This window comes from Papaver somniferum, chromosome 5 (assembly GCF_003573695.1).
Source record: "Papaver somniferum cultivar HN1 chromosome 5, ASM357369v1, whole genome shotgun sequence".
In the NCBI taxonomy this organism is placed as follows: domain Eukaryota; kingdom Viridiplantae; phylum Streptophyta; class Magnoliopsida; order Ranunculales; family Papaveraceae; genus Papaver; species Papaver somniferum.
The window spans coordinates 131,891,005-131,899,974 of NC_039362.1; the positions used below are offsets into that span (position 1 = coordinate 131,891,005).

The 8,970-nt window shown below is 34.5% G+C and overlaps 1 long non-coding RNA gene across 3 annotated transcripts; it reads right to left on the bottom strand.

The window, feature by feature from the left end:
- Window positions 1–4,928: 4,928 nt before the first annotated feature.
- On the bottom strand, window positions 4,929–8,680 carry LOC113282741. 3 transcript variants are annotated; one of them, XR_003327156.1, is made up of 5 exons: window positions 8,378–8,680; window positions 8,108–8,238; window positions 7,459–7,498; window positions 6,441–6,747; window positions 4,929–5,499 (listed from the first exon to the last, which is right to left on the bottom strand). It is a non-coding gene; the product is annotated as an uncharacterized LOC113282741 (long non-coding RNA). The 3 variants fall into 3 exon arrangements; XR_003327154.1 differs by having other exon boundaries at window positions 4,929–6,747; XR_003327155.1 differs by lacking the exon at window positions 7,459–7,498 and having other exon boundaries at window positions 4,929–6,747.
- Between the last annotated feature and the right edge of the window lie 290 nt (window positions 8,681–8,970).

Sequence of the window (8,970 nt, forward strand, 5' to 3'; positions counted from 1 at the left end):
ATCCAGTCTTAACAACAACCAGTTGTTTTCGCAGCCTCTTGTCCCTTTTACCTATAGGGCTTATGGTTACGAGACTGCACCCTAAGTGGGGTTTTCTTCGGGCCGAGTGCAGTATAAGCCAAGACTTGTCAAGAATGGCAAGGTACGCTCCAGAAGCCCTTGGCACTCTTGACTTAACCGTGTACCTCGACGCATTGATCAGATTCTGCACTCCTTGGGAGAGTCCTTATTACCTTAGTCGCCCAACCTAAGTCATAAGCTTAAGCTGATAATCCAAGGTGCCTCTCCCGGATGGGCTTTATTGACCCCAAATCTCCATGACTCAGGTTCCGGTGGCGGTGTAGCCTTTACCTGAGCCATGCAACAGGTACCCCCTTATATGACGTACTTTAGGTCTTACATTTTCCTCTTGAGAAATTGTATTCGCTAACTAGGGTGTACGCCATAAAGGTTCGCCCCTTTCTCTTTTTGTTTCTGCGAAATTTTCGCGTCTTTTGTTTCTGCGAAATGTTCGCGTTTCTTTATTCTCTCATTCATATTTTCATTTCTGTTATCTCTTTCATTCATTTTTTCGTTTCTGTCATCTCTTTCATTCATTCTTTCATTTCTGTCATCTCTTTCATTCTCATAATATCATATCATTTGAATCAAAGTAAATATTCATGAGAAATTCTAATACATGGTAACTCTGAAATATTTGTAGTTGTGAAATCTTTGTAACTCTGCGATTCTATCGCGTTTTGTAAATCAAATCAAAAATATTTTTATTCTATGCAAAAGAAATATTCTAGAGAAACATATAAATTGAATTTTCTTAGTTTTTTGTAATTTATCTCGAAAATCTGTAATTTTGAAGTCTTTGTAATCTTGAAATCTTAGTAATCTTTATAATCTTTGAAATCTTGAAATCTTTGTAATCGTGCGATCGAATCGCTTTTTGTAAATCAAATCAAAAATCTTTTATTTTCTGTAAAAGTAAAATGTTCAAGGAAAGTGGTACTTAGCTTTTATGTGATTCGTTGTTGTTGTCAATCTCGCGCAAAAAATACGTTGCATGAAGTATAGATGTCGCTTAGCAAAAATAGATGCGAGAGGCAAGAATTGAACCCGCGACCTTCTACTTGCATATTCTCACACCATACCAACTGTGCTAAGCCTCTCTTGCGAAATAATCAGAGTTCTTGCGAAGTAATCAAATTCCAACTGTGTGAGAGGCAATTTTGTATAAATTTCGCGTAACAAAAATAATCATGCGAGAAGCAAGAATTGATCTCGCGACCTGCTGCTTGCATTCATGCCTCCTGACCAACTGTGCAAGCTTCTTCTTTGCAAAATATCTCTGCGAAATTATCATCAACTCTCTTCTGTGCAAAATAATCAAAGAAATATTTGTGCGAAAAAATACGCAGGTGTTGGGACTTGATCACACGACCATGAACTCATTAACTTCGCAGATGACCAATTGTGTTGCCTCTTGTTTGCGAGATAATGAAACAATATTGAGAAATTATTCATTTTTTCACTATCTGTAAAAAAGAAGAAAACTATGTTCGCAGGAAAATTCGAACTTGCGACCACGAACACACATACTGCTCTCTGGACCAATTTTGCAAGAACCTCTCTGCGAAATTAACGCATAACTTCTTTCCTTATTCTTTTATTCTCCCATGCAAATGAGAAGAAAATGAAAAATATGTGTCTCTGCGAATTCGAACCCGTGACATATTTGTTGTTCGCTCAACCTTAAACCATCTGTGCGAATTTCTGTTTGTGACATAAATTACAGCTCATGCCTCTTATCTTATCTTCGTCTTTCCCTTGTTTCTTCTCCTGAACATGAAAATCTTCCACTGAAACTTCCATTTTTTCCTTAAATTTCACCACAAAAACTAATTTTTTCTCTCTCACTCTTTTCATGTCTTTGAATTGTTGATGATGTTTACTCCCTGAAAGTGTGATTTCTTCCATAAAATTACCATTTTTGAACCTAAACTTTGTAGATCTAGAAAAATATGAACAATAGCTAATCTTCATGGAAATTTCTTGAACCAACAAGCTACAAGAGGGATAAATCCTTTACTCCTCCCTGTTTCTAGCGCCAAAATGTAGTTGCAGGAAATCCTACAACACACCCCTTGTATTATCATGACTATGATTTATAGATCTAAACTTATTGGATATGAAAATAAAGATAAAGATAATGAAAATAGAAAATAAGACACAAGATTTACGTGGCTCGATCAATGTGATGTACATCCACGGGGTTAGAGATCTTCACTATGATTGTTTGTAATTACATATGGATTACAATTGAGACTCCATTAATGAGTATTTGTAGCTCTTGGTTGAAGAAGGAAGAAGAAGATAATAATACAAATTCCGCTCTCTCTCTCTCTACAAATGTGTCCTCCCTAAAGTGTCTCTCTCCTTTTTCTTTTTGATTATCCTCCTTTATCTCTCTTGCCTTTCTCTTTATATAGGTATTTACATAATGGATGACAACTCATATATGGTGGGGTACAACTAACATTTTCCCTAATTTCGGATCTGGCTTGCGGTATTTTCGCAAACTTACAAATGTTAACTTCGCAAACATCATAAATTTTGCACGATCATCATAATTTTCTCACGTTTAAGCTGATGTCATCTGTTATGTCATTTCTGAAATCATACTGCGATGTCTTCGTGATGTATTGCTAGTAATTTCGCAAGCATGTAATTGTTGCGAGATTCTGATCCTACAAAAAGAGCATCTCTATTTATAGTTTTTCAAGACTGAGGGTTGCTTAGAATTCGAGCTAAGATAACTTGAGAATCAAGCAAATATTTTCTTTGTTTAGATGAAACTTTAATTAGGGTTTCAAGTAAGCATGTGAGAAATTGTCTTGAAAACTACATAATAGAATATACACAGTGGTCCGGTTGCAGAACCGTGTACAATGACCATTCTGTTTGGCAGTATGCCTAATGAACTATAAGCAACTTGATGTTCATTCAAACACTTACGAGTTTAATCATTATGCACATACACAATTGTTTTAGTGATCAATGAAGTCTTAAAAGTGTTTAACAGAGTCATACTAATGCTAAACATATTTAAAAATTAAGTCTCTGAGCATCTGTTAAGTTCTACTAGGACCGTTGGTGAAATAGTTCGTGAATCGTAAGGTTAGTTCACGAGTCAGGGTACTATAGTTCATGAACCTGGTTCGCGATCCCTAATCGGCTCGAGAACTCAGATGTGCACTATTCGCGAACTTGGTTCGTTAACCGTACTCGGTTTATGAACTCATATGAACACAGACCGTGAACTGGGTTCGAAAACCTTAAGCCTTTTACACATACATAAAAATTCAGTTCACCACGGTTCGTGAACTGTCCTATTCTGAACTTGCGGTTTGTGAACTGGTTCGCCAACCTTCCATGTATATCTAAAACTTAGATATTTATGGTTTGTGAAGTGGTTCGTCAACTTACCCTGAGCCGGAATATCATAAGTTCTGAATTTCTCTCTTTTGATGTTTGAAACATTCCCAAATGATAAAATCAATTGCATATACAATTTTCAATTGATCCACAAATTAATTCTTGAACAATAAATTGTTTTAAACTAATATTGTTAAGGACCTTTGAACATACTCCCTCCGTTCCATTTTAGATGATGTTTTAGGATTTTTTTTGTGTTCCAAAATAGATGAAGGTTTACCTATTTTCTCTAAATTCTCACTGATTTACCCTTGCTTTGGGATCAAAACATAACATTTATTGTCTTTGTTATCTGTGAGAGATAATTAATATAATTTAAGATTTTAAATATATTCTCTATTATCTTGGGATATTTGGTCATCCCAAGTGGAATTACATGGGAATTCATAATTTATACTAAAATCCAGAAACAAAAAACTAGGAGGTTTAAATTTCTAGGAAGGTATTAATATGGGAAAATTTGGAAAAAAAATTACTCTCTTTGATGTTTCTTAATCTGCGTGAAAAATTCTACAACATCATCTAAATTGAAACGGAGGGAGTATATGCTTGAATCATATTTCAAGATTTTTAACAAGACACAGTTGACTCGAAATTTCTTCTTTGTAAATCTACTAGAAGTCATACGACATAGTCTCATAAGATAGAATGGTAAGATAAAGAGTAATATAGAATGGTTCAGTCTTCACATACCTATCTCCACTTATCGAGGATGACGTCTGATACTCAATATTAGAGCACTACTCGGTCGAACTCGCAAGTGTTGCTATCTCAAGCTTGTTTGTCAAGTTTAGTTGCCAAAACTATAAGTCTTGATTTCTAATCTACTTTATAACTAAGTCTCATATTAGGATAGAAAGTGTAGTTGATCATTAGACTTCACCGCATTCATCGATTAAAGACGAAGAACTACTAACAAAAGGTATGTGGAGACTTGAACTCATCTATCACTCAAAAGTGTATCTACTCTATCTCCTATTTGAGACAAAAGTCGTATAGCTATATAGATTTCAATTATGCACATTTGATACTTCGAGCTGAGTTTAACTTGCTTACATATTTCTCGAAACACTACAAAAATGCTGAGCTTTAGTCACGCAGGACAATCGTGGCAGTTGCTACAAATCCGTGGCAAAAGATAACTTGCCACGCCTGAGGTGCCGTAACAAATAGTCCAATGGCTAATACTATTTGCCACCATGCTAGCCACGGTTTTCACTTCGTGGCAAATTCCACATAAGTATTTTCTATGGACAGTAGCCGTCACTACTGGGTACACGTGCGCCATGATTTTCCATTCTTGCCACACCTTTTACCGTGGCAAAAGGTCACTTGTCAAGTTTTATATATATATTCAGTTCATTGTAGTTTCCAGGATGGATTTTAGCAAGTATCGACATTTTATACTGAATTCATTCACCTTAAGTACAGGAAGGAGGAAATATGAAAAACTTTCATTCATTCACTAATGAAAGTTAAATACATCAAGAAGATTGAAACACAATTAAGCTTCTGAGTCAAATAACATAATCATCAGTTCACGACATTAAAAAAAAATAAGAAACATGATTGGCATGCATAAGCAGCATTACTGGTTTCTATGAAACTCTAACAGATTCTTGTAAGACATCTTCGCATTCCGCTTTAACCTTTAATGGAGGATTGGATCTGGCATCCTAAAATCTTCATGTTGCATATGCGTGAAAAGTGGACGACAACATCTCTTTGCATATTTAGAGCGCAAAGATAAACATCAGCAGGAAAGAAAGCAACCTAAAAAGATAGCAAAAAATGCCACAGCTCAGAGACAGTGGCAATCCGTAAGAAGTTCTGACACTATCCTGCCCAGTATATACATCATAATAGATGTCTTCACTTAAGAATCTCCATGGGTATATCTATTACAGTTCACACAATCTAAGAACCAGAATTTTATACTTGATAATCAGGCAACCAAACCTTGATCGTTTTACCTAAGAGTTCCCTTTCAGCATCGACTTGATTTGGTGTTTTCTGCAGCAAGAAGAAAAAAATCAATAACTGCAGAAGGGATATAAAATACAATATGAAACATATCCTAGATAAATAAGAATAATTGATACTTCAAAACTTCGGAAAAAGAAATGACAGGAATAATCATGATACGACCACCAGCAGAGCATGGAATTACTAAACAAAAATTCAAGACTAATTAATGGATGAGACAACAAGCATTGCAGATAAATAGAATTTAAATGGCGACAGGAAGAAAAAAAAAAACACAAGTCATACCTCATACAAGCTACAAATTAGTTTAATTAGCAATGAAGTGTGTAGGAGAATGAATAAATTGAAGAACATGAACCTGACCTAGTTGAGAGTAACATAACAACATAATGTAACTAGAACTTAAAATAACATTAGCTTGTAATAAGTAACAAGGATGTGCAAGAAAGGTTAAGTAACAAATGCATCATGTATGTAACATGATCCAGGTACCAACTAAAAACGCCAAATTGGATAAAAGATATCAGATCAATAAGCAGATAAATGCGACACAAGAAATAACTATGGCAAGTGTACAGAGCATGAAAACTGCACAAAGGATACACTATAACAAAAAAAAATGGCCCAGTTGAATACAATACTTGCTAGTGATAATTATAAAAAGACTCCTGCGCCCATAACTATGAGATAAACAGTAAGCATCCCTTTTTACCTACAAATTACTATCATTTATTTTTTGTTCCTACATAAATTACAAAATTATCTGAAGATAGTGATGCAAAAATCTTTGTTGTTTCTTCTAAATCATTAGTTATCATAGAAAATCAAATCCATGCAGATACACGGGTAAAAGAGATATCTATTTCAGTGCTAGTAGCAATGCCATACTAAAAACAAACAATTTGTTGTGGTGTTAATTATATATATATGTATGTATGTATTATTTCCAGTGAATTCGGAGAAAGTACCTTGGAGCTCTTGGAGAGATAATGGTAAGCAAGTTTCAATACAGAACATTTATGCATGAACAAGTTACTTTTCCCACCCTTAATTTAGAGATCTACCTTTGCAAAACGCAGAAGTTTTCTTCTTATTTTATCTACCTTTCTGAACTAAAAATCTCTATGTTGCCTTTTCACATTGTTGTCTGGGTTCTTATAGGTTGTCGCCCTGTTTGTTCCCAGACCTGTTGGAGACTTTCTTCAGATCTGTTTGGGATACTTTCTGCTTCACAGGCTATTAAGGTACCATTTTATCTTTACCATCTTTGTTTTCCTGTAATGGCAGATACATCAACAAAGATTTCATAAACTAAATTCGTAATAAATCAAAGAGCTTAATAACTTGAAAATGAATATAGGGATTAGAATTAATATATTAGGAGTCGTGGATTATCACCAGGAAGATCCCAAATCTACTCAAAACTCTTAAGAAAGAAGAAGAGATGAGCATCACCACCACAATTAAATTTATGGAATCTCATTACAAGATCACCATTTCAAAACCAAATTCAAATTTTTGGGGTTTTAAATAATTCTAATCAACTTCAGTAGATTCTAATGTGGTTATACAATACTGTGAGTTTAAGCCACAATTCCTAACAAGCACAACTGTGTATATGTTCAATCAATATAAAACACAAAACAAAAATACACCACAAATAAGAACTCATTCAAATTGCAGAAATCAAAACAACGACCCATGAATACATATGATACAGTAGATGGAAATATACATCACTAGAAGGCCCGACCATTAACAGTCATATTTTAACCGTGGATAAAATAGTGTATCATACATGGCTTGGTAGAAAGGCTCACACAAAATAATTTTCAAACCAAAAAAATGAAGAAGAAAAAAAATGCAAGAAGTAAAAGCTTTCTACCATACCGTTCAATAAGTACCCTTTTTATACAATCAAAAGGTCTACTTTAAAGATAGGCCTTTCATTAGGCCCTAGTTGAAGTAGAAGGTGACAATATTTACCTCATTAGATTATTAACTACACCAAGATATTCCAAAAAACCTAAGTTGACAAAAAATACAAGAATTGCACCAGTTAGTCACTCGTACATGGAAGAAAATTGTAGTTGCAAGTATGCAAGTAAGTCGAAGCTAGATTGGGTTACCGACAAAATCTCTGTCACAACCTCCTAGATTAACAAATCTAAATTCGAAACAATAGACTTTTGTGTCTCCATTCTCCAACATAGACAGTAGCTTTACCAATTTTACACATTATTGTCCATAATGAATCCGAAACACAAGCAAATATTAGGACCAAAATCAAAATTCATTATACACAAAAACCACAACCCCAAGTACTATACAAATCAGATTATGGTCCAAAATAACAAATTCATCTTTTACAAACGCCTAGGTCTTTGATAATGAGCCACAAAGACATTTATCCATATTCATTCACGCATTTTGTAGAATAACTCATACACAAAACCCATGAATTTATGAAATTAAGAGCCAAATACAAACATAAAATCATACTTCTGGTAAAAAAATTCTTTCCTTGCGAATTAAATTATACCTATTTAGCTTTTCACACATTACAGAGAGAAACAATAACTTCATGAACATAAATCAAAAACCCATACCAGTAATCATTTTAGAAAACTCATACCATAAATTATCAAAATGTTCATCTTTTTCTGATGAAGTTCAATAAGAACCACCGCTGCCACCACTTGCTGCTATTATCCTTTTCTTCTTGTGCCCTCTAAAATCGACTCCTTCAATTTCGAAATCCCATATCTGTAAATGAGAAAAAAAATTAGCTAATACCGATTAGATTCCAAAAATGAATGACAAAATTATAATAATCAATCAAAAACATAAAAATGGATCCGTTTTGGTTTTTCGAAAGAAAGAAACAAAGACGAATATTCTTTACCCGTAACAAATTTTAGTATCTAGGGTTCGTAAAATCATTTTGGCATTACAGAGGTTGAGGAAACTCAGAACATATGGATCAATTTTGATTTAATTTTAATGGTATTGAAGTCTTAATGCGATTTAGGGTTTAGAAGTGAAAAATTGATAACAAGTTGGAAATGTTTTGTTGGTACGGTTGGAACAATTGGATTACAAGATGAAGCATTAAAATTCAGATTTAATGTTTTTTTTTTGTGGTGGTTTCAGAGTTTGAGGTTGATGGTCAAGGGAGTAGAAGAAGAAGGAGAAGTGGGTGGGTATACTTCACTTTTTCATCTCAGAACGTGGGCCATATTTTTATTTTGACGCTTCTGATATGGGCAGTTCCTTCTTAATATAGCCACGAGTGGCTGCAGCAGAAGCCCACCAATTCCCATGACTTACTATGCCCGTAACTAAATTGTTATAAATATGTTCATAGCATACAAATATCGGTCCATTGCCTGTCCGAAGCAAATACTCCGCAAGTCGTGGCAAATGACTGGCCTATTGCCACGCCCTAGGCTAGCCAGTGGCTATATATCATTAATAGCCACGACTAACATGGATTAG